The sequence below is a fragment of the Microtus pennsylvanicus genome, chromosome 6 (genome assembly GCF_037038515.1).
Source record: "Microtus pennsylvanicus isolate mMicPen1 chromosome 6, mMicPen1.hap1, whole genome shotgun sequence".
NCBI classification, from domain to species: Eukaryota; Metazoa; Chordata; class Mammalia; order Rodentia; family Cricetidae; genus Microtus; species Microtus pennsylvanicus.
The window spans coordinates 44,747,845-44,775,424 of NC_134584.1; the positions used below are offsets into that span (position 1 = coordinate 44,747,845).

Sequence of the window (27,580 nt, forward strand, 5' to 3'; positions counted from 1 at the left end):
AGGGTTCGGTCCACAGTTGCTTGGCTCAATGTGTGTGCACAGAGCATTGTGGAAACAGAAGCTGAGGTGGAGGGAGGAGGCGTTTTACCTCATGGAAGGTAGAGAGTGGACGCCACTGGAGTAACTGGGGACCAGGCACACACTTCAAAGGTCTCATGCCTCAAGTGATGTGGCAGACTTTGTTGACTCCCCACGGGAGGCCTCAACCTCTCTGAGGAGTGGATGAGAGGTGGGCTGGGGAGAAGGTGAAGGGGTGTGGGGGGGATGAGAGGAGTGGAGGGAGAGGGAACTGGGATTGGTGCATAGTATTCTTAGATTGGGTGTTCTTATATTGTTAAAAAAACAAAGTTAAAAAGAAAGATGTGTCTTTAGTGAAGTATTTCTTCTGAATAGGATTGACCTCCTAAAGTTTTCATAGCTCCCAGAAAGCACTGCCAGCTGGGAGCCAACTGCTCAGCCCATGAGCCTCCAGGGGACATCACATAGTCACATAATAACACCGTGTTTTACTTTTTACCCTTGGTTGTTGGGCACTTGATTGTCTTCCCATTCTTTTCTTCCACAAACAGTGTGTAATAAACCTTTTCATCCCAGGATGGATGACCTATATGTTCATGTCATAGGATAACCAAGACAAAAATCCTATCCATTCCTAGTCAGTATCAACTTTGAATCCCTTTACCTGTCAGCTTGCAGAGAATTCATGATTCCAGTTTTTGACTGTTATTTCAACATTGGGATTCTAGTATGTAGCTTCAGCTTTAGTTTTCCTTTAACCTTTCTTTATGCACACAGTTCCTACCTAACACTTTCAAGGCTAGCTCTTGTTTTCTGTGATATATCCCTGAGCCTGAAGGCAAGGACTTGGGTCCTGATGGAGAAGATTCTTCTGCCTGCTTTTCTCTTGAGACTACGGGTATCTTCAGGCACTATTCTTGGCTATCACAGTTCAGTTTCCTCTCTGAAGTAGGGGAGCCAACTGAAGCAGTTATCTTACTTAAATTCCCCTCTTATGCAGGGCAATTAGGTCCCCATTAGTAGTCATACTGGTTCTCACTGGCTGCATACTGGCCTTTTCACACAGCATCTCTCCCAGAGCTCACAGTTATACATTTTTAAAACCCTTCCTTTAATCTAACTCATTTTTACTTGAGTGCTTGACATGTCATTAAAAATATATACATATTGCTGGTTCTTGAAGCTCTGGTTCTTCCTTTATGTTTCTTTTTTCCTTAAGTTTTGGGACCATCTTGGTTCATAGATGTGGAGTTCAGAACTGGGTTGAAAGGTTCTGTAAATGTCTAGTTAATTCCTATGCTTTGTTACTGCAAAAACATGACCTTTATTCTTTCCACAACTCTTCAGAGAATAACAGTTCATTCTTCAGGCACTCCAGTGTCAATCCTGTCCAATGTTTTAGACTGACAAATTGTAGCTCAGAGTCTACTTCAGTGATTTTTTTCTTTTTTCTTTTTGATTTGAGAAACAGCAAAATACATGTGTCTCTTAATTTTTAAGTAGAGTAGTCAGATACACTGAATAATGTTCCTCACCATGATATTTTGGATATGAATAACCTTCCAAGATCTTTCTCTCTCTGTCTCTCTGTCTGTGTGTCTCTGTCTCTGTCTCTCTGTCTCTCTGTCTCTGTCTCTCTGTCTCTCTCTCTCTCTGTGTATGTATCTGACATTTAGGCAATGAGTAAGTTCCTTTAGCTAAGAGGACACAATAGAGGTTGATTTTCATTTCATATTAGTTACATAGATACTGCTTTTCTTCTCTATCTCTTAGGACTTGGACTGTGACATCACAGTGTCTGAAAGCATTTTTGAGGTGATGGGTTGGTACTCCAGGAATGATACTGGGAAATAGTCCTTAGATCTAATAACCTTACTACTTAAAACTTTAAGGATATTTACTATAGTATACATTTCCGTATTTTTAAAGGAAACATTTTTATTATTTATTTGAGAATTTCATACAACATTTTGATCCTTTGATATTCACCCCACCTCTTCGACACCACCCCTTACCGGTTAGTTTTTGTTGATTTGGCATAAACTAAAGAGCTGGGAAGATCAAACCTCAGCTGAATAATTGTCCCCATCAGTTTGGCCTAGGAGCAGGGGCATTTTCTTGATTAAGGTTTCATGAGAGAGGCCACAGATCACTGTCAGCAAGGGGTCCTGGATCATATTAGAAAGCAACCATAGCAAGTCACAGGAAGCAAGCAAGTAAGTAGCATTCCTCTGTTGACTGAGTTTTCTGTCCTGCCTGGTTCCCGCAGTCTTTAAGTCCAAAAGAAATCACAAAGAGGTCTACGTTAACTATAAACTGATTAGCCTAGTATCTCAGGCTTCTTATTAACTCTTACAACTTATATTAGCCCATTATTTTTGTCTATGTTAGCCATGTGGCTTGGTACCTTATTCAGCGAGGCAGTCACATCTTGCTTCTCTTCTGTGGCTGAGTCAGGACTGCAGACTAAGGACTTCCTTCTTCCCAGAATTCTCCTGTTCTCATTGACCCACCTCTACTTCCTGTCTGGTTGTCCCACCTATACTTCCTGCCTGGCTACTGGTGAATCAGCATTTTTTAAAAATATAATTGACAAGATACAGACCAGTCCCACAGCATTCCTCCATGATTTCTTCTTCATTTTCTGTCATGAGGTCCCTGCTTTGAGTTCTTGCACTAGGTCTCCTTGGCGATAGAATGTAGGTTGTAAGGTGATACATTTTTTTTTCCCTTCTCAAGTTGCTGATTTTTATCATGTAGCTTATCATAGCAATAGAGATGCAAATTATGATCCCTCCCTCTCCCACATCACCCAGCCTAGCTTGAGCCCAATTTGTATTGCATATGTACTGGTAGGTATGAGGCTATCTACAGCAGCATGACTGACCTACCAGTAGCTGCATCCTTAAACAAAACTGACTGTTTCAACTTGGAAGCCATCAACGGTCAATAATTCCTCAACTAGGCTTTGGGATTCAACTAGACTCCTCCCAGTTCCGCACTGGAATATTAATTGGCATGTTCTTATGCAGGCCTTGAGCAGGGAATCACAACTGCTGTGTGTTCATGGTGGCAGAATTCCTTCTGTGTTCATAAGACATTGTTTTGCTCCAGTCCTTTCTGACCTCTTGACTCTTAGAATCTGCTACCTCTTTGGTGATAGTTCCTGAGCGCTGTCAACGAGGATTGCCACTGACAACGGGGATTGCATGGGGATGATATAGATGTCCTTTTCAGCTGAACGCTCCACTGATACTTATTTAATTCCCATCAGAGTGAAAATAAACTTTTAAATCATGTGTGTTAGTCAGCTTTTTAATCACTTTACCAGATACCCAAGATAATAAATTGCTAAAGAAGTTGATATTTAGCAGTGTTAAGGCTATATTCATAAACCCATATTCTATTTGAAAGATCCTTTTGAGAAATGTCTATTTAGATCCTTAGCACATTTAAAATTCAGGGTTTTTTTTTTGACTATTGGGCTGTATGTATTCATTTACATATTGTGAATATTAATTAGTACTCATCAGTTCTATTTTGAAAATATTTTCTCTGGTTTTATAAGTTGCCCTTTTACTCTATAGATGATTTCCTTGTGTGCAGAACTTTTTAATTTTACTCAATCTCATTGAACTATTTTTTGCTTTTATTTCTTTCCTTTTGGTATCATTTAGAAAGTTATTGTAAAGATCAATGCTGTTGTTGTTGTGACCTTACAAAAACAACCACTGGGAGGAAGTGTTTATTTGGCGCAGAGTGTAAGGGTATGATCCATCATGGTAAGGATAGCTAGTGGCTGCAATGGTGGGTCTGTGGGCAGTTTGTTCACATCTCAATGGACCAGGAAACAGAGACAGGAGATGATATAGGGCTGGACTATAAAACATTAAAACCTGGTCCTCTCCAGAGATCTGTTTCCTATAGGTTAGCCCCAATTCCTAAAGTTTCTTCAAATTGCAAAATCCATGCTAACAGCTGGAGCCTAGGTGTTTAACCACATGATCTTATAGGAGACATTTTACATTCAAATTGTGACATTCTGCCCCAGACATCATAGGTTCATTTTCAGTTCAAGATACAAAATGCATCCAGTCTAATTTCAAAAATCCAAATGACTTTATCAATACCAATACTGTTCAAAAGTCCAAAGTCTCTTGAGACACAGCTATATTAATTTGATTCCTTGTAAAAATCCAGCAAAGTTACATATTTTCAATAAACAATGATATATAATAATCATTTTTATTTCAAAAAGGAGGAATGGGGGCATATTGACCAAAGATTGGACTAAAGTGAGACATAACCCCAACAGGTCAAACCCCAGACCCTGTAATTCTGTCTCTCATCCAAGGCTTTTGGTGGCCTCGCTGAGTCTTAGTACACATGGGCATTCCCAGATATTTACCTCTGTTGCTTTGATACTTGCTATTTTCTTTTTAGGCCACGTCTACATGGTGCCTGAAGCATTTATTGACAGGTGTCCATGTTTCTAGCTTCACACTGTCACCACTGCAGCTTAAGCAACTTTCACAGTTATAAACAGGGCAGGGAATTTGATCGTAGGACTCATTGACAGATGTCAGCAGCTTTCTGGAACATCGCTAGAGCCCTCAGTCTTGAATCTTGTATGCCTAAAAAAGTAGCTATATGTGAACAACACCAAGCTCTCCTGCCAGGTTGAGATGCAACCTTGACGCCACCACTATCCTGAGGTGGTTTTTCTATTGCCTCAGTAAGAAGTTCCACATTTCTCCTTAATGGCACTAATACTTTTAATAACCAAAGTCACTTTTTTCTGCATCTAGCCTTCAACTTCAACTCATTTCTTAGTGAAATTGCACATTTTCTATCATTTTGCTCAATCTGTGCTTCTCTCTAAATCTGAGTAAATGCAATAAACAAGTAGATATCACAATGTGTGAGTTATACTGTCTTGAAATTATCACTATTAGATAAATTAGTACATTGCTTTTAAATTCACCTATGTTCAAGTTTTCAGAACACAGGATGATGCTATTTTTATTTTTGAAAGTTTTTTTTTTGGGGTGGGGGGCTAGGATGTAATGTGAGTGGCCATAGTCCTGTTCCCAATAGGATACTCTTCCCATTTGAAACCTCATGAACCAGGCTTCACTGCTCTGTTTTCTATTGGCATTCTGATCTACACTCTCATCAGAGTGGTCTATTCGTCTATGCTTTATCATTCTAGGCCTTCTGCTATGTGAGCTTTTGCTCTTAGAGAGCTGCTCCACGCTTTTCCACATTTTTCCCAGAAGCCATTTCCAAAGGTCTCTGAACCACATAACTATCTTACCCCTAGGCATAGTAATAACCCCACTTCTTGGTATCAAATCTCGGTATTAGTTACTTTTCTCATTGTTTTGACCAAATTCATGAAAAAAGCCACTTAGGTGAGTAAGAATTTATTTTGCCTGATGGTTTATGAATATAGTAGAAAAGTACAACTGAGTCATAAACACACGAGGCTGCTTGCTTATATCTTGATGGACCGGGAAGCAGAGAAAAGATAAGAAGTGAGACGGGCTGTACAGCATAAAGGCCAGACTCCTATTGGCACACTTCTTTCAGTCAGGTCCCACCTCATAAATAAGTTCTCAAACTTGCTAAGCAATGTGGCAAGGTGGGAGCCTGCTGTTCAGCCAGATCCGTCCATGGGGGGGGGGGGCGTTTTACTCTCTAACCATGAAAGGTATAAGGATTTCTTTGTCTGTTATTTTCTTCTATTACCCTCATAGCTTCAGATCTTATGTTTAAGTCATTTTAAACTCATTTCGAGTTATTTCATTCTCCATGAAGATAGCCATTTTTTTTTTCTACAGCAGAATTTATCAAAGAGATTTTCTTTTGACTATTGTATGTTGGTAAAAAATACAAAGATTTGTTGTTGGTTCTTTATTCAATTTCTTTGGTTTTTATGTTTGTAATTCAAAGAGTATCCTTCTTTTTAGATTATTTCACATTTACAACGTATTTTAAAATCAGACACTTTGATGTTTCCAGCTTTGTTCTTCTTCCTCAGGCTGTCTTTGGTTGGAGTGGGCCTTCAGTGACTGCTTGGATTTTAGGACATTTTTCCAGTTATCTAAAGAATGCTAGTAGGAATGCAATAGAGATTCCATTGAAGTTGTGGGTGCTTTGGCCAGCACAGGCAATATAAAAGCATGTTCCCAGTCATGAGTTTTGACTTTTGGAGGCCCCTAAGATTCTACTCCAGCTCCATTTTGAAAGCAATTTTGGCATGGAAGACACACCTTTCTGTTCCTCACAGGCTAAGGCCATTCCTGTTCTAGGGCCTTTGTACATGCTATGTTCTTTACTCTTAAAGCTTCCTACCATGGTGTCAGGTTAAAGAGATGACTGGAAATTCCTTGACTCTTTTCCTATTGGGGATAGGGCCTGCTATCCTTTTGTTTAACCTGGGGTATGCCATTTTTACCCACATTTGAATATTACTACTCTTCTTCTAAATCTCAACTCAAACATGTTTTTTTTTTTTTTTTTTTTAGAGATATCAGCTCCTCGTAGTATTTTGTCTGATGAAATCATGCCTTTCACTTCTGGTAGTAATTGTTATGGTTGGAGTTTGACATTCTACTGATGACAATTTGACTACCACTTGCCTCTATGATAGGAGTAGGAATTGTCTAATTTCATTGTTCCCCATTATCTTATTATATACTCAATACATAACTCTGTGTCTTATACACAGTTTTATACATTAATATTACCAAACAAATCAGATGGAGCCAAAGCTGATGAGCTCAGTGAACAGAGCTGAAGCAAGTAGTAAGGACACAGCATTTTATCAGGCATAGGAAGCTTCTGGAAGCCTGTGCATGCATGTACTGAAACTTCCCATGCTGCCCTGCTTCATGAACTCTGTTCCCATAGGACATTTTAAAAATCTCTTTCTTCGGCTTACTTATTAAAAATATGTATATAATATATTTTGAACTCAATTCCCCTTCCTGACTTTTTCCAGATCCTCCCACCTCCCTATCTACCCATTTTCACCCAATTTTATGTTCTTTCTCTGTCTAAAAAACAAACAAAAAAACAAGAGGAAAAAAAAGAGCAAGAAGCAATGAAACCGCCACAGTAACACAAAAATGAAAATCAAAACAAACAGACAAAAGACCAGATAGACAAAAACTGCCAAGCAAAGCAAAATGAAATGAAAAGGTCATGAAAATCCATGGAGTTCATTTTGTGTTGACTAACTATTCCTGGGCGTGGAGTCTTTCCTGGAGCATGGCTGATGTATCTATCAATTTTCCCCATTGGAAAAAAAAAACCCTAATCTTCCCTTTGCTAGCAGGTATCAGTTGTGGATGGTTTCTTTGTCAGTGGTGGGATCCCTGGTTCACTCTTGCCTCTAAGTGCTGGAATTCCATCTGGCCCTGAAAGGAATGCCTCCATCTGTCTAAGGAATGCATCTCTCAGGCAAGAGGCTTCCTCTCTCCACAGGAAGAAAGCTTAGCTTGGGCAAGGTCAAGGATTTACGCACACAGACCCCATTTGGTCCTGAGCACGGCTGGTGATAATGATGAAAATGACTCAGTAGATTTCTCTGTCCCTGCTTTGGATTCTGTACCCTGAGCTAGCCAAACAGGACGTCAGCTAAGGACTCTTGAACAGCATCGCTTTAAGACCCCTGGTTCTGTTGAATCTCAAACTCGACTTTAGTTTCCCAACCCCAGTCACTGGTGGTTACAGCAGATGCCATCGGGTTCAGTTTTGTTCTAGATGGTGGATGCTGAAAATCAGTGCACTCCTAAGAGCTTTCTCAAATCAAGTGGAAACATGTTTTAAAGCGAGGTGTTGCTATTCGAGTGTTGCAGATAGCTTATAGCTCACAGGAGAATCAAGCGCTGCCTTAGAGTCACTGACTGGGTTTGTCATCGGCTTACTAGGCAACTTGGTCAAATTTTTGGTGAGTGTCCAAATATCCAATTCATTGTTTTCTATTTCCTAAAAATGTGAGTCAAAATTGGTTATCTTGTCCATTAAATTTAAAGGTAGATGTTGAATGACATATTTTATAAGGCTCATTTGCATTTTATATCAGGGTAAACGCCTTTCAGATCATGAAGGAAAGCAGGAACTTGGCACCCACTCTGCTTCCTTTCTTAGAATTTAGGGGTTTGGGAGGAAATCAGTCACATGAATGAAGTTTTTGGCACCTCACGTAACATTTACAGGTGGAAGGACTCCAGAGGGCTATGTCTGGCAGATTTGAGTTTCCATCTGATAATCACAGAACACCCACATCCATCAATGAGTAGTGTGTGTGCATGTGTGTGTGTATGCATGTGTGTGTGTATGCATGGGTGTGTGTATGCATGTGTGTGTGTATGCATGTGTGTGTGTACAAGCATGGGTGTGTGTGCATGCATGCGTGCTCTTGCTTGCCCCTGTATATGTATGACAACATTAGGTGCCTGTTCCTCTTGTTTTCCACCCTGTTTTCTGATGCAGGGGCTCTTACTGAGTCCAGGCTCATTATTTAGGTTAGAGTGGCTGGCCAGTGAACCCCTGGGAATTGCTTGTCTCTCCCCCTGACTTCAGTTCTTGGGTCACAGACCTGCACTACCATACTCCTCTTTTGATTGGGTGCAGGGATGTAAACTCATGCTTCCACAGCAAGCACTTTACCTGCCGAGACACCTCCAACCTCCATCGATGTGTACTGCTTCCTAGAAATGGACAGGTATAGCATGACCAAATTAGCTGCAGTTGTAAAAGATTTCCCGTGTGTCCAGTGCCCCCTTCCAACCCCAAACCACTAATAAATGAAGCCGAGCCCCATTTATTCAGCAGTCTGATTTCAATATCTCTTAAATTCCCCATTTCATATTATTCCCAGTGGAGGTGGGGGAAGGGTGACAGCTAACCTGGAGCTTTTGCAGCATAAAGAAAGCTAGACTTGGTCTCGAAGAGAAGTTGAAAGATTGTCAAACAGAGATAAGAGAGGTCATCTCAGAGACAGCAGAGGGACTTGCTCACAACTGAGAACTCCAGCCCACAAAGGTGTTGATTTGTGACTTACACATTCTCAGATCATTTCTTTTTAATTCTGCCAGGATAAACGCAAACAGCATTTTCTACAAAAGCTTTGTTTCCCTTTTGCACTTGTGCAGAACACTTATTAAACATGTACCTGGTCTCTTGTTAGTAATTTGCATTGATAAGTGTGACTCCTACATTTGTTTATAAACAGCATCAATTTTTCAGTGCTTTTTCTGCTTTTCTTAATTCACTTTATGCCAAACAATGTGAGTTTGGTGAGAACTTCAATATGATCTAAGAAATAAATGCAAATTTCTGTTTCAGTCTATTTCAAGATACTATTATGTTGACTATTATAATGTAATTATTATGTGTTATAATAATATAGTTATTATACAATAACTGCTATTGTTAGTAGTGTGGCTTAGGTTTGCACTTAAGAACAAAATATTCTTCAGTTGCACTTTATTATTTATTCATCTATAAACTTTTGAAGGGATATTATTTTCTATTATATTTCTAAGTATACTTTGTCATAGAGAACTAGCAACATAAAAATCTCCTATGTTCATATACCATGGAATAAAACTTCATATAGTAATGAAGTCATTTTAGAAATTACAACCTCGTGTTGAACAAATCAGTGATCTATCTACAGGCAGGGCTATAATCCCAGGAAATAAGACATCTATGTTGCCTATTAACAAGCAATGAGCTAAGGCAAATGAGAAAAATATAGACTTAATTTAAGTGCCTCCCCATTTTGAACCTGTTGTGAGTTAGATCCCATACTTTCTTTCGTGGACAGGTCCTTAATGGAATGTGGAAAAAAACTACTGATTTTTTAAATATATATTCTTTGTATTAGATTTATGAGTATCTATGGAATCATTAGGATATTTTTAAGGATTCAATCATGTCATGTGCAAATATGTGTGGTTTGACTTCTTACTTTCCTATTTTTATCCTGTTTAATTTTATTGTCTTATTGTCATAGCTAAGATTCAAGCAATATATTGAATAAGAGCAAGAGTAGATGTTCTTGTCTCATTCTTAATTTTAGAGGAAGTGCTTTAAATTTCCTCAGTTTCATATAATATTGGCTATGACTTTTATGTAGCATTTGTTGCATTGAGGTGTATGTCTTCTATTCATAATTTCATCAGGGATTTTATTATGAAGAGATACTGAAGTTTGTCAAAGGTATTTACTATAAAATATTCAGGAATAAACCTAACCAAGGGTGTGAAAGACCAGTACAGTAGAAACATTAAAGCACTGAAGGAAGAAACTGAAGAAGACACTAGACAATGGAAAGATCTCCTGTGCTCATGGGTTGGCAGAATTCATATTGTGAAAATTGCTAAGCTACTAACAGTAATGTATAGATTCAACACAATACTCATCAAAATGCTGATATTTTCATGTGTACAGGAAAACGACCCTAAAATTTACATGAAGCACAAAAGACCCTCTCCCCCAATAGTCCAAGCAGTCCTAAGAGAATCAAGTCTTAGGCATCTCACTGTCCAATCTCAAATTATACTATAGTTTATAGTAACAAAAACACTGATACTGGGGCAAAACAAGATACCAATGAAATACAATAGAGGACCCAGGAGTAAATTCACACACCTATAGCCACCTAATTTTTGATAAAGGTATCAGAGACATACATTGGATAAATGCCACTAACTTTAACAAATAGCACTGGGAAAATGGCATCCACATAGAGAAGAATGAATTTAATCCCACACCTCTCTGTGCAAACATCAGTATAAAAAACAGACTGAGGGCCTCAATATAAGACTGAAAAATCTGAAACTGCAGGAGTAGAACATAGGGAAAACTTTAAAATGTAGATGACTTTCTGAAAATTGAACTCCAATAGTACAAGGAACAGTTCCAAAAACTGACAAAAGGGACTGCGTAAAATTCAAAAACTTTTGCAGAGCCAAAGAAGCAATTAGCAGACAAAGACACAGCCTGCAGAAGAACAGAAATCATTGTCAGCTATTCGTCTGGCAGGGGATTGTAATCTGGAATCTATAAATAAATTTAAAAATTAAAAACCCAAACACAAATTATTCAATCAATAAATGGCAAAGGGTTTGAGAGGATTGTTAAAAAGAGGAAATACAAATGGATAGCACATATTTGAAAAAGATTCTGAATATTTTTAGTCATCAGGAAAATGCAGTCTAAAATTGCATTGACGTTTTATCTCTTCCCAGTTAGAATGACTAGCACTCCAAAATGGCCTAAATCAACTATTGACAGAGGTTTCTCTCCTTCCCATACCCACAGCTGTTCAGTCCCAAAGAAACACACAGAGGCGTACATTAATTATAAACTGGTTGGCCTATTAGCTCAGGCTTCTTATTAACTAATTCTTACATTTTAAATTAGCCCATAAATCTTGTCTGTGTTAACCACATGACTCGGTATCTTTTATCAATGTGGTATTCTCATCTTGCTTCCTCTGCATCTGGGTGATGACGGCAAACTGAGCCTTTCCTTTTCCCAGAATTTTCCTGTTCTAGTTTCCCAGTCTATAGTTCCTGCCTGGCTACTGGCCAATCAGTGTTTTTATTAAACCAATACAAGTGACAAATCTTTACAGGGTTCAACACCATTGTCCCATAGTAACAAACCAAATGCTGATGAGGATGTTGGTAAAGAGGAGCCATCAATCATTGCCATGGTAATATAAATTGGTGCAGTTATGATGCAAATCTTTATGTAAGTTCCTCAAAAACTGAAAAATAGAACTGCCAGAGGACCCAGTCAGCCATTCCACTCTTGGGCATATACCCAAGGGATTCTAAGTCTTTGTGACATAGATATTGCACCTCCATGTTGACTGCAGCACTATTACAATAACTAAGACACGGAATCCACCTATATATCTGTCAACAGCTGAATAGCTAAAGAAAATGTCAGGTGTTTATATAATGGAGGTTCATTCAGTAGCAAAGAAGAAAGAAATTCTTCCATTTCCAGGAAAATGGATGGAATTAGAGGTCATCATCTTAAGTGAAACAACCACAGGAAGTGTTAGAAGGAAATATTGGATTGGAGTTGGCTTACAGTTCAGAGGTTTAGTCTATTATCTTGATGAAGGGAAGCATGGCGGCACACAGGCAGACATGGTGCTGGGGACATAGATGAAAGTTCTAAACCTGGATCTGAATGCAGCAGGAAGAGAGAATGCCATACTGTGCCTGACTAGAGCATCTGAGACCTCAAAGCCCACCCTCGGTGACATACTTCCTCCAACAAAGCCTACTTTAACAAGTACTTCTACTTTAACAAGGCCATATTTCCTAATATTGCCACTCTCTATGGGCCAAGCATTCAAACACGTGAGACTCTGGGGCATTCCTATTCAAACCACCACATGCATAATCTAAATTTAAATACTTACATATTTGTCTTGTGAGAGTACAAGGGGACTATGAAGCAGGAAGATGAATTCTAAAGGGAAGGGAAGGGGGACACAAAAGGAGTAATGGGGCATGTAGAGAAAGCACTTAATATATGGAGAGTATGCATACATTTGACATGAAAGCAGAAGACTGACTCTTGGGGGTGAGGAAACAGAGCCTGAAGGGAGAATTGGTTCAAGGCTGTGGTGAGGCAGAGCATGAATATGAACAAAGTACAATGAGTATCTGTTAAAATGTTACAGTAAAATCCATTGAAGACAGTAAAAAACATTGCTCTCATGTGGTATTGACTTATCTTGTTATGTGTAAACAACAATTTGTACAATAAGATTTTCCAGACTTCCCACCAACAGTATCAGCAGCACCTGGGATCATGCTAGAAATGAAGACACTTGGGTTTTATACCTGATCTATTGAGCTGGACCCTTGGGCCCAGTAGTCTGTGCTTCTGCCAACTCTCTGTGTGACTCTGATGCCCTGTCTGTATCATTTGGTGGCACAACAAGTGTAATGTGTAAATGGAATGGCTTAAAGGTCTGTGATACATCAAATGATGTTGGTAAGTATGTCTGTTGTTTATGGATACCCCATCAGTACCATTTTTAGAATAAAATGGATGTTAGCATTCTGTGTTTAAGTATGCTCAGAGCCATGAGTTCATGTATCTTATTATAAAAATCTAGACAATGAAGACTGCCCGTTCTGTAACCTAAATTTGTCTCTGTTTAATTAGACTGCATACAATGGCATCACGGAACAGAACCAAATACCCTCAGTGAGTTTCCAGATGTCAACTGGATAACAGTGATATAAACTATTCTTCATCTCTTATGCTTTTTTGCTGCCTCAGTGTCTCTAGCACCTGGGTTCTACCCTCCTCTGGGCTACCAAGCTGGGCTTATCCTCCCTCTTGAGACAGTATTGTAGAGTTCAGCTGTGTTTTAGCTTATAGAAGATTTCTTCTTTTTTAGACTGGTTAATATTCCATTACATAGATTACTGCATCTTGCTTATTCATCTATCACTTGATAGACATGTGGGTTCCTTTGACCTCTTGCCTATTGTGAATATTGTCGATATCAACATGGTATTATATCTCATTATGGGACCTACTAAAACTGAGAAGCTTCTGTAAAGCAAAGGACACTGTCACCAAGACACAAAGGCAACCTACTGACTGGGAGAAGATCTTCACCAACCCCGCAACAGACAAAGGTTTGATCTCCAAAATATATAGAGAACTCAAGAAACTAGACTTTAAAATGCTAATTAACCCAATTAAAAAATGAGGCACTGAACTGAACAGAGAATTCTCAACAGAAGAAATTCAAATGGCCAAAAGACACTTAAGGTTGTGCTCAACTTCCTTAGCAATCAGGGAAATGCAAATCAAAACAACTTTGAGATATCATCTTACACCTGTCAGAATGGCTAAAGTCAAAAACACCAAGGATAGCCTTTGCTGGAGAGGTTGTGGAGGAAGGGGTACCCTCATGCATTGCTGGTGGGAATGCAATCTGGTGCAACCACTGTGGAAGTCAGTGTTTCGGTTTCTCAGGAAATTCGGGATCAACCTACCCCTAGACCCAGCAATACCACTCTTGGGAATATACCCAAGAGATGCCCTATCATATGACAAAAGCATTTGTTCAACTATGTTCATAGCAGTATTATTTGTAATAGCCAGAACCTGGAAACAACCTAGATGCCCTTCAATGGAAGAATGGATGAAGAAAGTATGGAATATATACACATTAGAGTACTACGCGGCGGTAAAAAACAATGACTTCTCGAATTTTGCATGCAAATGGATGGAAATAGAAAACACTATCCTGAGTGAGGTATCCCAGACCCAAAAGGATGAATATGGGATGTACTCACTCATAATTGGTTTCTAGCCATAAATAAGGGTCACGGAGTCTACAATAGGTGAATCTAAAGAAGCTAAGTAAGAAGGGGAACCCAAGGAAAAACATATAGTTATCCTCTTGGCTAAGGGAAGTAGACAAAATTGCTGGGGAGAAAATTGGGTTCTTGGCGGTGGGGTGGGATAGGGGTAAGGGGAGATGGGGAGAGAAAAGTTAGAAGGGAAGGAGGTGGGGCCTTGGGGAAACAGGAGGATTGGGATAAAGGAAGGTTGGACAGGGGAGCACGGAACCACAATTCTTAGTTAAGGGAGCCACTTAGGGTTGGCAAGAGACCTGACCCTAGAGGGGCTCCCAGGTGCCCAAGCCAAGGTCCCCAGTTAGTTCCTTGGGCAGCTGAGGATAGGGAACCTGAAATGACCCTATCCTAGAGCAATACTGACGAATATCTTGCATATCATCATAGAACCTTCATCTGGTGATGGATGGAGATAGAGACAGAGACCCACACTGGAGCACTGGACTGAGCTCCCAAGGTCCCAATGAGGAGCAGAAGGAGGGAGAACATGAGCAAAGAAGTCGGGACCACGAGGGGTGCACCCACCCACTGAGACAGTGGAGCTGATCTATTGGGAGCTCACCAAGGCCAGCTGGACTGTGACTGAAAAAGCATGGGATAAAACTGGACTCTCTGAACATGGCGAACAATGAGGGCTGATGATACGCAAAGGACAATGGCATGGGGTTTGGATTCTACTTAATGTACTGGCTTTGTGGGAGCCTAGCCAGTTTGGATGTTCACCTTCCTAGATATGGACGGAGTGGGGAGGACCTAGGACTTACCACAGGGCAGAAAACCCTGACTGCTCTTTGGACTGGAGAGGGAGGGGAAAGGAGTGGGGGGAGGGGGAGAAGGGTGGGGGGAGGGGGAGAAGGGTGGGAGGAGGGGGAGGGAAATGGGAGGCTGGGAGGAGGTCGTTTTTTTTTTCTCCTTTTCTCAATAAAAAAGAAAGAAAGAAAGAAAGAAAAAATCCTTAATAAAAAGTTCTCAGGGGCTGGAGAGATGGTTCAGCATTAAAGAACTCTTACTTCTCTTGTGGATTTGTACTCAGTCCTTACATGCTCTCTCACAACCACCTGTAACTCCAATTTCAAGGGATCTGGCCTTGCTGGGTACCAGATACACATATAGTACCCATACATGCTTGCAGGCAAAAGCACTTATATACATAAAATAGAATATGTAAAACTTTTAAAAAATCCCTTTAGTATATCAACATTTAAATATCTAGGTCATATGACAATTCTATTTTAGTTTTTAGAACTTTCCCATTGCTGTCCACAAGGGTCTGCAACATTTTACAGCCCCCCTCACTGTGCACAAAGCTTCTTTTTTTTAAAAAAAAAATCAGAAATAAACTTTGATCTATGTGCTCCAAGCGTGGAAGACAGGCTTAACTTTCTCTTAAATTGTAAAACATCTCCAATTTATAAAATGCCTGGCTTTGAGACTTTTTGTTTCGTTCTGGCCAAGTCATAGTTGCTGAAATTTTGTATTTGGAATATAGTACAATTGAAAAGATACAATGAGCAAGCCCAGAACTAGCAATTTCCTGGGGAAAGCATTGGCTATTTGGCAATGAAGAGATGGTATTTCAAAGTTTAACATTAAGTGATAATTCTGGAGGAAAAAAACCCCAGCACATCACCAATCAAAGAGCTCCAGATTTGACTAATATGACTTTATACCCCTTCTCTCTTGAGGCAAAATATAGGTCCAAAGTCCAAAGAATTGCTTTGTGATAATACACTATTTTAGAATCAAATGAAGTGGAAGTAGTTGAATTCTGAAAATATTCTGGGAAGAGACTGCAGTGATTTTCTAAAATGGGCTCATAATTTCACGAAATCTTCCCAAAATAAATAGCTAAGCATTTCTTACCCCTCAAACACAGACAATGAAGAATGACTCCCATTGATTGTTGACTATGGTGGCTCTTTAGAAAATTGCCAACACCACAAAAAGAAAGTTTGAGAGTAGGATTTAAGCTTAATGATAATGCCTTAGGGTTTTATTGCTGTGAAGAGGACATCGTGACCATGGCAACTCTGATAAAGGAAAACATTTAATTGGGGTTGAATTTCAGCTTAGAGGTTTAATATTTTGTCATCATTACAGGAAAACTGGAGGTATGCAGGCAGACAGGTGCTGCAGAAGTAGTTGGGAGTTCTACATCAAGATTTGCAAGCGAGAGAGAGAGAGAGAGAGAAAGAGAGAGAGAGAGAGAGAGAGAGAGAGAGAGAGAGAGAGAGAGAGAATTAGAGAATTAGAGTTAGGTTTTTGAAACTCTCAAAGCCTGAACTTCTTGAACATGGCCATACCTACTCCATTAAGGCCACATCTCCTAATCATTGTCAAGTAACATCAATCCCTAATGACCAAGAATTCAAATATATGAGCCTATGGGGACCATTTCTATTCAAGTCCCCACAGATAGGAAATAAGAGAAAGCCAGAGAAGTGTTGAGCAACACACATACACGTGTAATAACACAGTTGTGAATAATCCCCAGTATACTTCAGTAAACATTGTATACTTATTTTTATAAACTAATGAGGAAGGAAGCTGAGAATTTTCAGAATTAACTGGCACCAGAAGAAGGGCTGAGCAGATAGATAATGATCACTCAACTCACAAGGGAGTTCCATCAAGGAGATGATGAATGCTAGCTGTGAGTTTTCCAAATAAAATTACACTTTGTAGATCAATTCAAAAATAATTTGAATATTTACTTGTATAAGTCACCACTCTGGGAATTCATCTGTGTAAAACACAAGAATGTACCACTTTGATTTATAGATGCATAAACAAGGGAGGAGAGAGGGAAAGAAGAGATATGTATTGAGCCTTAATATAAAGCAATGAAGGGCTTGCTGTCTTAGAGAGAGTAGTCTCAGAAGGGCTCAAGGAAGAGACATTTGTATGGAAACCTGATGGGGACAGAAAATCCTGAATATCTGAAGGAGAGAGCTCTTGCCAGAACAGGGATGTGAGAGAACCACAGGGAGGAGAGGGCTTTGTGAAAAAGTCAGGTTTATGTGGCTTCAGGCTGGCCTGGAAACAGAGGGGACTGGGAGAATCATGTACAATGAGGTCCCAAATGGAAGCGTTTACTCTGACTAGTAAAATGATGCTGGGACTTAATAGACTTTTGTTTCTAGTTTAGAAAAGAACAAAGCTGGCCTTACATCCCTCCTCTGGGATTGTATTTTCTCTTATGTATATGCTGTAGCCACATGTATGCCAATTCCTGCAATAAATTGTTTCTTCTCGGAAGACTAGCTTGATGACATATAGGTGTTACACAGAATTGCCCTGCATACAAGCAGTAGGAGTTATAGGATGGCTTCATTGTAAGGTTACTGTCACTAGGAACCCGGAATCTCTGGAAAAGGACACTCTATTAGGTATTTATCTATCTATCTATCTATCTATCTATCTATCTATCTATCTATCTATCTATGTATTTATTTATTTTTGTCAACCATGAATCTTTTGTTTCCAGAGACCGTCCCACAGTTCTTGAAGTCAGTTGTCATAATGGACATCTTGGCAACATCAGTAGAAGAAAGAATTCATTCTTTGTGTGGCCACTTTTGTCATTGTACGAGATTAGATAAGGTCAAAGCTTTGGATGAAAACTTTGAAAACATCCAAAGATACAACCCTATCAGTAGAATGATAAAAACACTTTCAGACATAAAACTATGAGATTTTTCTCATAAGCTGGATAACATTTTAGTTTTCTAGACATTTTTGTGTCATTAATTTTAATAGTATATAGCATTTTTTCAAAGAATTCAACTGAATGAAGCATCTGCTTTTATTATGTTGTAATTTATCATTCTTTTGTAAATCACATCTCGAGGCATTAGGAGTTTGCTTTTGCTCTAATAACATTTGTTTCTGTTTACTCAGACTCCCCATTTAATTTGACTACTTCACTCTTTAAGCTGTTTCTGAAGTAAGTCATTTTAAGCATGTCTCCTTCTTACCCTAATCTCCCAGAAGAATGGTATAGTAAGATAGCTGCAGTTAATCCACTAATTTCCTGTATAGGGTAATTAGCAGAAGTTATCAGATTAATCTGAAATTACCTGGAAGAGTTCATAGAACAGTTTCACCAACATCAACTGTCAGCAAAGTACATATTTGCTTTGAATTATTTAATCACACATCACACAAAGAGTCTAATTACAGCTCCCACAAAGTTACTTCATAATTATTCAAAATCCAATTCAAGGTTGTTTTTCTTTACAAATGTCTTGTGAGTGTATTTGTCTAAAATCAATTCGCTGCAGCCCTAACCTGTGAGCAAGTAGATTCTTGCTGGTTTGACAGATCTATATAAATTTGCATTTGGAAGCCCGAGGCTGTCATTGCTCTGTGACCTGGGCTTTAAAGTCATTCAGGTAATGTCCTGAATGCTCTTTCCATGCTCATTGTCCAATTTAATAAATACTCATATATTTATTAAGGAGCTCCTTAATAGAGCTTCAAACAAAATCCATGCATCAGTGAGTGACCATTATGGCTCAACTTTTCTCTTTGGCATTTTGGAAGATGGAGAAAGCTTTTGGACTATAAATCGCAGGCAAGAATCATGTATGTCCTTTAGGAAGTGATGATTCTGGGTACTCTAGCAAAATAATAATCTTAGCTTTCACGTGCTGTAACAAGCAGACATACAAACAAGAAAGAAAAAACCCAACAAAACAAAAAACAACAGCCTAAAAGCACTGCCCTCCTAAAGCAGCATCTACTGAGCTTCAGGAACATGGGTGAAATCAGTTTGTACTCCTGGTGCATGTGTTTCGACCCGCTGGGTTCTGAGTTTGATTCTGGTTAATAACTGCTAGGAACACAAACACCTATAATGAGACAAAAGTGCTTAGGCTTTATTTTTCAGATGCAGAGTCTTTAAAACTTCGTTTAAAGCTTCCCTACCAATCATAGAAATATAATGTGGAAGCCAATTAGCAAGGTCAACACTCAGTGAATTATGGGAGAAAAGCTATACATTTGCTGATAGGTCTTTCTTGAGTTTGTTGTTGTTTTGGTCAGACGTAAACCTCAGCTGCTGAGCTGACCAACCACAATACACAACTACTTCTTCCATTAGAGATTTGTAAGAAAAAATAAAAAATCAAAAACAATCCCCAAATAATCCAATTAAAACACTGCTGTACACCTTTAATCATCTCCACAATCATACCTTATGAAACTCCAAAGTGATGATGACAAAGAAATGAAGGGCCTCCGTGGAACACAGCATCTCAGAATGGAGTCATGCTCGGTGGGCATCTGGGTCAACTGACCACCGTCAGACACTTCATTAGTGAAAGGGTGTGGTGGGGAATCTGCTTCCTGAGTCTCTGTGTTAGCAGTGATCATGTTGTTAAGACTATATACTTTAAAGATAACCAGGATAGGAAAATGTGTTTCCTCTCTGTTTTCTAGCAGAATGCTGAGAAAGTGGTCCTCAGGGTCTCTCATAAGCTATGTGTAAGTCAACATGTCCTACATTCAAAGAAAGGAGAAAACGGGATACATTCCTTAGAATCTGGTCTCTCTCTGTCTGCCTCTGTCTGTCTCTCTTTCTGTGAACCTCAGAAATCACTTCAGACAAAGAATTCTGGGTGAGCACAATTAAAAGCATTTCTCCAGGGAAGGGTATATTACTGCAGGGATCAGATAGAGGTAACTGTGAGATACGGGCTGCTAAGGAAGCATTGCTGAGGAGGTGACTTAATGAGAGGTGACACATTCTTTTTAGGAGGATCCTACGATACAGGCTAAATAGCTGGAGACATGCACATTTCCAGGATAGAGCTGTAGGACTTATGAAGCACAGAGTTTCAGCATTCCAAATAGTTGCTTGGCTTCACTGTAGAAGTTAGATGCTTGCAGCCAACACCATTTATCTGCTTTATGTGACTAAAAATTTGACCTTAATTAGACTGAATGACAAGCACAATGAAAACTAGAATACAAGCCTTTTAACTTGGAGTCCAGGTCATTACTAACGTCATTAGCTGGTCCTCTGATGAATTAATTTAAAACGTATTCATTATATGGCTATTTCTTCTTTCTTGAAACCACTAAGAAGTGACCCCTTTTGGTTCACTCATGGTTATTTTTTTTCCTGTGCATTATAACTTTCAGTTGTATTATATCTCTCAGTTAGGGAGAATACGATGTGTTAGTGTAGTTTATGACCAAATACTGGGTGCTGTTTTGCTTCAGTACAACAATAGTTTTAAAAGGCGATGTTAAAGCAGGCTTGGTGTGAATAATGGCCAGAAATAATGACAGCTTCTTCAAAGATTCTTGGCATGGTTGAGTTTCTAGTCATCCTCAGTGTTCACTGTCCATTAGAATCTTTAGTGGAGACTTAAAAACACTAGGCCTAGTCTGTGTGATCAAATGCTGCTGTTCTCAGATGTGGCCAAGACAGAAGACAATTTGATTTGGTGCAGTAGGTAAGGATGATATGCAAAGCAGACAGAGCATGAATACATAGCTCTTTCCTGAATGGCAGTGGTGATGATGGGGTGGTAGTGGTGGTGAGGGAAGAAGAGAGTGTCTACCCAAGTTATAAATATGTATATCCATAGCTTCTATAGTTTTTATATTCTTGGATATGTTATCAAATTAATAGCAGCTTTTAAAGGAGAAGATGGATTCATTCCATATTTGCATTTCAATAAAATCTCAATAATTTGTAGCTAAAGGATAACCTCTTTCAAGTTTAATGATAAATTGCTGATACTGTAAAACCGTCAGTACAGGAAACTAGGAAATTTGTGGCACAGTCTTCTGGAGACACTTAACCATGAAAGAAATAGTTTCAGTGACTGAGCAAGGTGGACATGTTCTCTAAAATTCAGTAAATATACAGAGCCTAGAGATGAATTATATATGAACTCACCAACATCAGAAATCCATTTATCTGATACGAAGAATAAATTACATTAAATATCTTACCAGTTCTCATTATCCAGTCATAGTTGTTTTTCCATTTTCCCTTCTGATGGAAGATTGTTCTCTTCTCCTGCCCTAGGAACAATTGTAATCTTAACAGGATGTTATATTACTCAGAAGTTAGTATCTGTGAAAGGTATCATTTTATAAAATGAATTTTAATTAACCATTTGATCTTTCTCCTTCCCTGGAGTAATCCTCTTTTACAGTTGTTCTTGTGTTTTGCATATTATGATATTAGGAAAATGACAGGCCCTGGTCTTTCTTCCTGAACTTTGCAGAGAGAAAAGAAAGCCACACATTTTTTTAGTGGCAGTTGACTCCTAAATGGCATTTTTCTATCTCTGATAGCACAGAAAAACCAAAGGAATTCTTAATGCTTTCCTTTGAACAATGAATTTTCTACATATAACCTTATTTCTTTGCTGTTGAATAGTTCTGCTCATACTGTATATACAAAAATGGAACATGAGTCACCAACACTAAAGTACACAGCACATAAAGCTTGCACTGTGCTGTGGGAACTCCTTCAGTCAATAGTCTTTAAGATGCCAGCCCACGTAAGATACAGATTAAAGCGAGCATGGGTACATAAATTGCAACAGATTGGCCTCCACATGGAGCCTAAGTTCATGCCATTACCAGGACCTGCCCAGAAGGTCTGTGGCCTTCTTTAAAACCCCTGGCTGCATGATTTGATCCCACATACTAATCAAGTTTTTTTATTTTTATTTTTTTTATTTTTAACCCCTATGGCTTCTCTGGTTTCTGCCAGGCCTGCTTTAATCTGGCCTAGCTCTGTATCTGGGAGCAGGGGTCTCTGGCTTGCACTCCCAGATCGGATGCATAAATTCCTGGCCAGGGGCCCGGGCTGCAACCTTGGGGCTCGTGACTGTCTGAAAGCTCTAAGTTTCACTCAAACTTTCTCTGTATATACTGAGTTGATTTAATTGTTGTTAGTATATTTGTTAGTATTTAAGCCCCTGCCACTGCAGAACCACTTCAGGGCTATGTGTCTACCACTGTCCGTTGCCAGTCACATGGCTCTGTGCCCACAACCATGACACCTGCTGGCCCATAAAGATTATTGCACCTACAACAATTTTCTAAAAACTGTAACAGAGGTAAGTCCATTTGATTAATAAATAAATAAATAATTTTGAAAAGTGCAAACAAACCCTAAGATCCCAAAACAATGAAGGACAATATCACTATGTAGGAGTTTAACAACAAGCAGGAAACAAGAAAAAAAAAAAAAGACTGCAAACCTTGCCAAGACAGGGTAAGATAGTTTTGAAATTTTTCCTGCCTCTGGAAATGGTCTGTCAATTACTCTGGGTCGTAGCCCAAGATGGTTGTTCCAATGTTGCAAATGAGACTTTGGATGATTATCCAGGTACCTGGTTGTCTCTGTCATTTACCATACCTTCTGGAAGTTGCTTGATTGTGCTTCCTGTTTACTCAAATAATATTATTTCCCTTCTCAGGCCTTTGATGGGATTAAAGACTAGGTAGCCATAATTACTTTCTCTCTTGACTTAGCAAAGTAATTTTTAATATATGACTTAGACTCCTAGGATAAGATAGTTATTGAAACATTTAACATATGTTTTTTTGCTTGATGTTGTTCATGCTGGTTATAATTCTAATTTTTATATATGTTTTCGCTTCTTCTTTTCCCTAAACAATTCTTGATATTTGTTCTTATTGTATATAGTTTTGTATTAGGCTTAGAACTCTCTTATTTAGACAAAAGGTGGAGGTGCTGTGGGAACTCCTTCAGCCAATAGACTTTAAAATACTGGCCCACTTTGGGCATGGTCTCATATACTATAAATGCAGATAAAAAGCATGTGCAGATCCCTTAGCTGTTGGAATCAGTTTCAGTTCCCATCTCACTCAGAGAACTACTAATCACTGCTTTTTTTTTGAGCCTACTCTTAAATAAATAAACCTTTATTATACTTCATTCTGGGTGAGTGTGAGACTATTTTATTATAAAATGCAACAACACTGTACCTGACTGTCTCTGTGTTCTTATTGACAGACTTACACTTGAGAGGCTTTTCAGTATGAATATGACAATACTGGGGAAAGAGATGATTGTATCTGCAAGGTTTCTGCAAGTTTACTCTGGGAGAGAATATCCATTGACTTAGAGATTAATTTGGAGATAAGGAGCAGTTTGAACTGAAAGAATGTTTCCTTAGGGAGAGTTTTTTAAACTTATCAAAGCCAGGTTGACCAATGGCAAATTTATTCTGGACATTATATATAATATGCATAGGCTGACTGAATTTAAAGCCACAAAGAGACGTCTTGAGTCAGAAAAGAAAGGCTATTTTTATTTTTGTAATGCCAGAGGAAGATGGGAATAGTACTGTAACTGACAGAGAACTCAGCAGATTTGGACCTTGGCAGTTCAGACAACATGAGTACAAAGAATTAATGAAACCAGTAGAAGAAATACCAGCTGTAGGTGTTTATTGAGAATGGTTTGAATTTATTTGGGGCATAAATTGGAAACATTTTTACTTTTACAATCAGCTATATTAGTTGATTCTTCTTTTCTTATCATTTGATATCATTTGGGACAGACTCCTAAACACTGGTACGTGCTACAACATGGATGGACCTTGAGGGCATGATGTGGAATGGAATAGGAGGGCAGCCACAAAACATCACATAAATTGCAGGAGCTCCCTGATTGGAGGAATCTGAAATAGTAAATCTTGGAGAAATAGCATACAAAGGTAATTGCCAGCACCAGAAATAGAGAGGTGTGGGGGGGCTATTATATACCAGGAACTGATGTAGGCCCATATTTCTATATGGTGTGGCAGACAGGCTCTGAAGCCATAGGCTCCATCTGAGGTGGTCATGTAGTTCTGCAGACAGGCTGTCACTGCCCTAACAAAAGCCAGGATGTATTGCTCCTTTCTCCTTTGTTAAAAATCTAGACTGCCCTGGGGAGAGGTGTTTGCAGAAGCTGATGACTAAGTTGCAGGTGTTTTCCCCAGTCCCCCAAAAAGAGAATATTAATGAGGTATCCACCTTGGGTTACAGGGGTGGGGATAAAAGATGTTTTTTTTTTTTTTAAAGTTTAAGTTCCATTTTATTTTTCCAAGATTCTTCTATCTTTATGAAGCCACTGTACATGGGCTTTGGTGGAGGTCGTGGTGCAGCACCAGCAGGTCTAAATCGTGGTGGGGGTGTTCGGTCCTTCCGAGCTTCCCGGGATTGATTCCTGACTACCTGCTATGAATAGCACAGCTCACACAGTAATGCAGCTTGACATAGAGTTTGGGGAGCACATAGGCGTCGAAGACACTTGCTTCAGATATATCCCTAACGGCAGCCGCCTCTACGATGTTCCGAATGACGAACTTCTTAATGGCCTTGTCCTTGGGCACACAGCGGGCGCAGTTAGTGCAGCGAATTGGCTGCACATGGCCGCTGCCCTTTTTGTCACGACCGTTGTTTCTTCTTTTTTTGGTCATCTTCGAGTCAAAAGATGTTTTGTATAATAAACGCGGGTAGATCTTCACGGTGGAGAGAAGCCTGAGATGCCCTTCCGTGATGACTGTGTGAACTGTGTCTGGTTATTTCTCGTGCCTCCATACTGGTCCAGATAGGGAAAGATAGTTTCTATGTTGGGGCCTACGGTCCCTGACAAACTGACTTTGTAAGATAAAGAGATTCTGGATATCAACGGTGATGGGTGCCCAGCATCATGATTGAAAATGGCTGGTAGAAATTGCGTTATTTGTAGTTTAGCACAATTAAAAATTCTGTTCTTATGTTTTTAATTCTTGGATTGGATAATGACTCAACGAGCATTTATTATATTATTAACTGTTATTATCAATATACTATTTATATCTTGTAGGCATAAAATATATCAAAAATGGCAATAAAAGGTTTATGAAATATTCATGTGTCTTAAACAAAGTAAGCCAGCACAGGGAGACAAACACTGCATGTTCTCATGAGCTCTGTAAGCTGAATTTGATTTTGTGGAGGTAGAGAATAGAGCAGTGGCTACTAGAGACTGGCAAGGCGAGAGGAGCAGGAAATGAAGAGTGATACAGCTTTGGCCTTTCATGCCTGAAGGGTGAGAAATGGGGAGAGACCTTCATCTCTCACTGCTCTCTTCTTACCGTCTTTCCTTGGGGTGTTGTACTGCTAAGAAGGGTGGAGGGAAAATATGTTTGACTTGGCCATACACTTGAATTTGATGTGGCTGTTGTTGCTCACAGACTAAGGTGAACAGACTGCCATTATCACTGCCTATAGAGGGTGCTGCGTGACTGGGCCCCTTGGTGGGTAGCCTGAGCTGTCCCTTGACACAATTCTCTGAAGATGCAAACAACCTCAGATCCTTCCCTTTTCAGATGCTTGTTGGCCTCTCTCAGTTGAAAAGCTGCCTTTGGAGTCCATGGCATCTTTCAGAGTCTCACGTGCCTCACCCAGATATATCAGGACCCCCTCATCCCAGTTGCCTGTCTTCTCACCAATTCTCTCCCTCTCCCCAAACTCTAAGACAGAAAAGGAAGGACAGAAACTCACATGAGACTAAGGATTTGGGGAGCTGCTTTTCCACCTAGCTCTTGTTGGGAAGTGTGGTATCTTGCTTACTTTTTGGAATAGGCTATAAATACATGTGCCTCCATCTGTTTACAGAACAGCAGGTAAAGAGGAAACACTGTCCATGCTGTCTTGTCTCTAGATACTTATAGACCAAGTTCATTTTGTTTGTGATTCCAGAGCGATTTCCAGTAATGTCAAACCTGTACTGACACAAACAGAAACACGCGGTCTATACTATTGTGTGTCAACTTTACCACTTAACATAGACTTGTATCAATTTCTATAAGCACATAAAAAGCCATTTTGTTATATTCTTACAGCTTCGTATTACTCTATTATTTATTCAGTCAGTTCTCTTTGATGCCATTTGCATTGCTTTGTTCTTGAACTCTTTCAAAAATATTGAAATACATAACCACTGCTTTACATAAGTATATTTGTAGACTCTGCATTTACATGTAGAGCTTTTGTGTTTATATGGAATCATTTTCTAAAACTGAAATTGCCATACTGAAGGACAAATGCACTTGTACTTTTTGTTCACTGGCTTTCTGAGCCAAGTGTAAGCAGCCCTGGGAGGAATGAAGCTGCTCTCAAGAGGTCTGTCCTTCTGACTATCTCGTGGAAAGGATAGACCCCAAGAAATGGATTGTCTCTAAGAATCTCATGTTGAGAGAATGAAAAGACAGGGAGCCTGGTGCTAGTTAGAAGGGGGGCTTACCTCCCAGAAAGAGGTTTTATATCATTCTGACAACTTGTCTGTCCACCTTTGCAGGCGAGATAAGCTGAGACAATGGGGAGGTGCTGCACTTGAACGGGAATGGCATATCTATGCACACCTCTGTTGTGTGATATTTCGTTTGCATTCTGACAAATAAAGCTTGCCTGGAGATCAGAAGGTGGAGCTAGCCACTAGTTAGCCACAGAGACCAGGCAGTGGCACACACCTTTACTCCCAGCACTAGGGAGGAGCATGCCTTTGATCCCAATACATTGGAGACTCATGCTTTTAATCCCAGTACTGGGAGGTGGAGACAGGAATATAAGGCAGGTGGAGACAGAATCTCGGGCTCATTCAGTTTAAGGATTCATAGAGACAGGATCACCCCATTTGAGTCTTAGACTCTGTAGAGGTAAGAAGTCTCGAGTGGCTGACTATGCTGCTTCTCTGATCTTTTGTTCAGCTTTTACCCTCTAATATCTGACTTCAGGTTTTTATTTGATAAGATTAATTAAGATTGCACTACATTGCACTATATACTTCTTATCTTCTATTTTAATCTAAACCTAACATAGAAGGCTGAATTTTGTGGTAGGGGTGGCATAGGATCATTGAACCTTTAGTGTGGTTGGGCACGGAGTTTTAGGAGTTCCAGAGATAAAGCTCTGGTCTTAACAACTCTGGTAGCATAGGATCCCATTATATCTCAAAGTTGGCCTTGGAATTATTATCTGGCAACCTCCAGCCTCTTAAGTGCTAATATTGTGGCTTGTGCCACATGTTCAATGTATCTGCAGTTTTAATAAATGCTGGGCCAAAATCATTCATACACTGTGCTCTAATTAGCAAGATAAAGTAA

General features: G+C 39.4%; 1 pseudogene; it reads right to left on the reverse strand.

Moving 5' to 3' along the window:
* Positions 1 to 24,506: 24,506 nt before the first annotated feature.
* Positions 24,507 to 24,910, reverse strand: LOC142853041 (small ribosomal subunit protein eS26 pseudogene; annotated as a pseudogene).
* Positions 24,911 to 27,580: the final 2,670 nt, after the last annotated feature.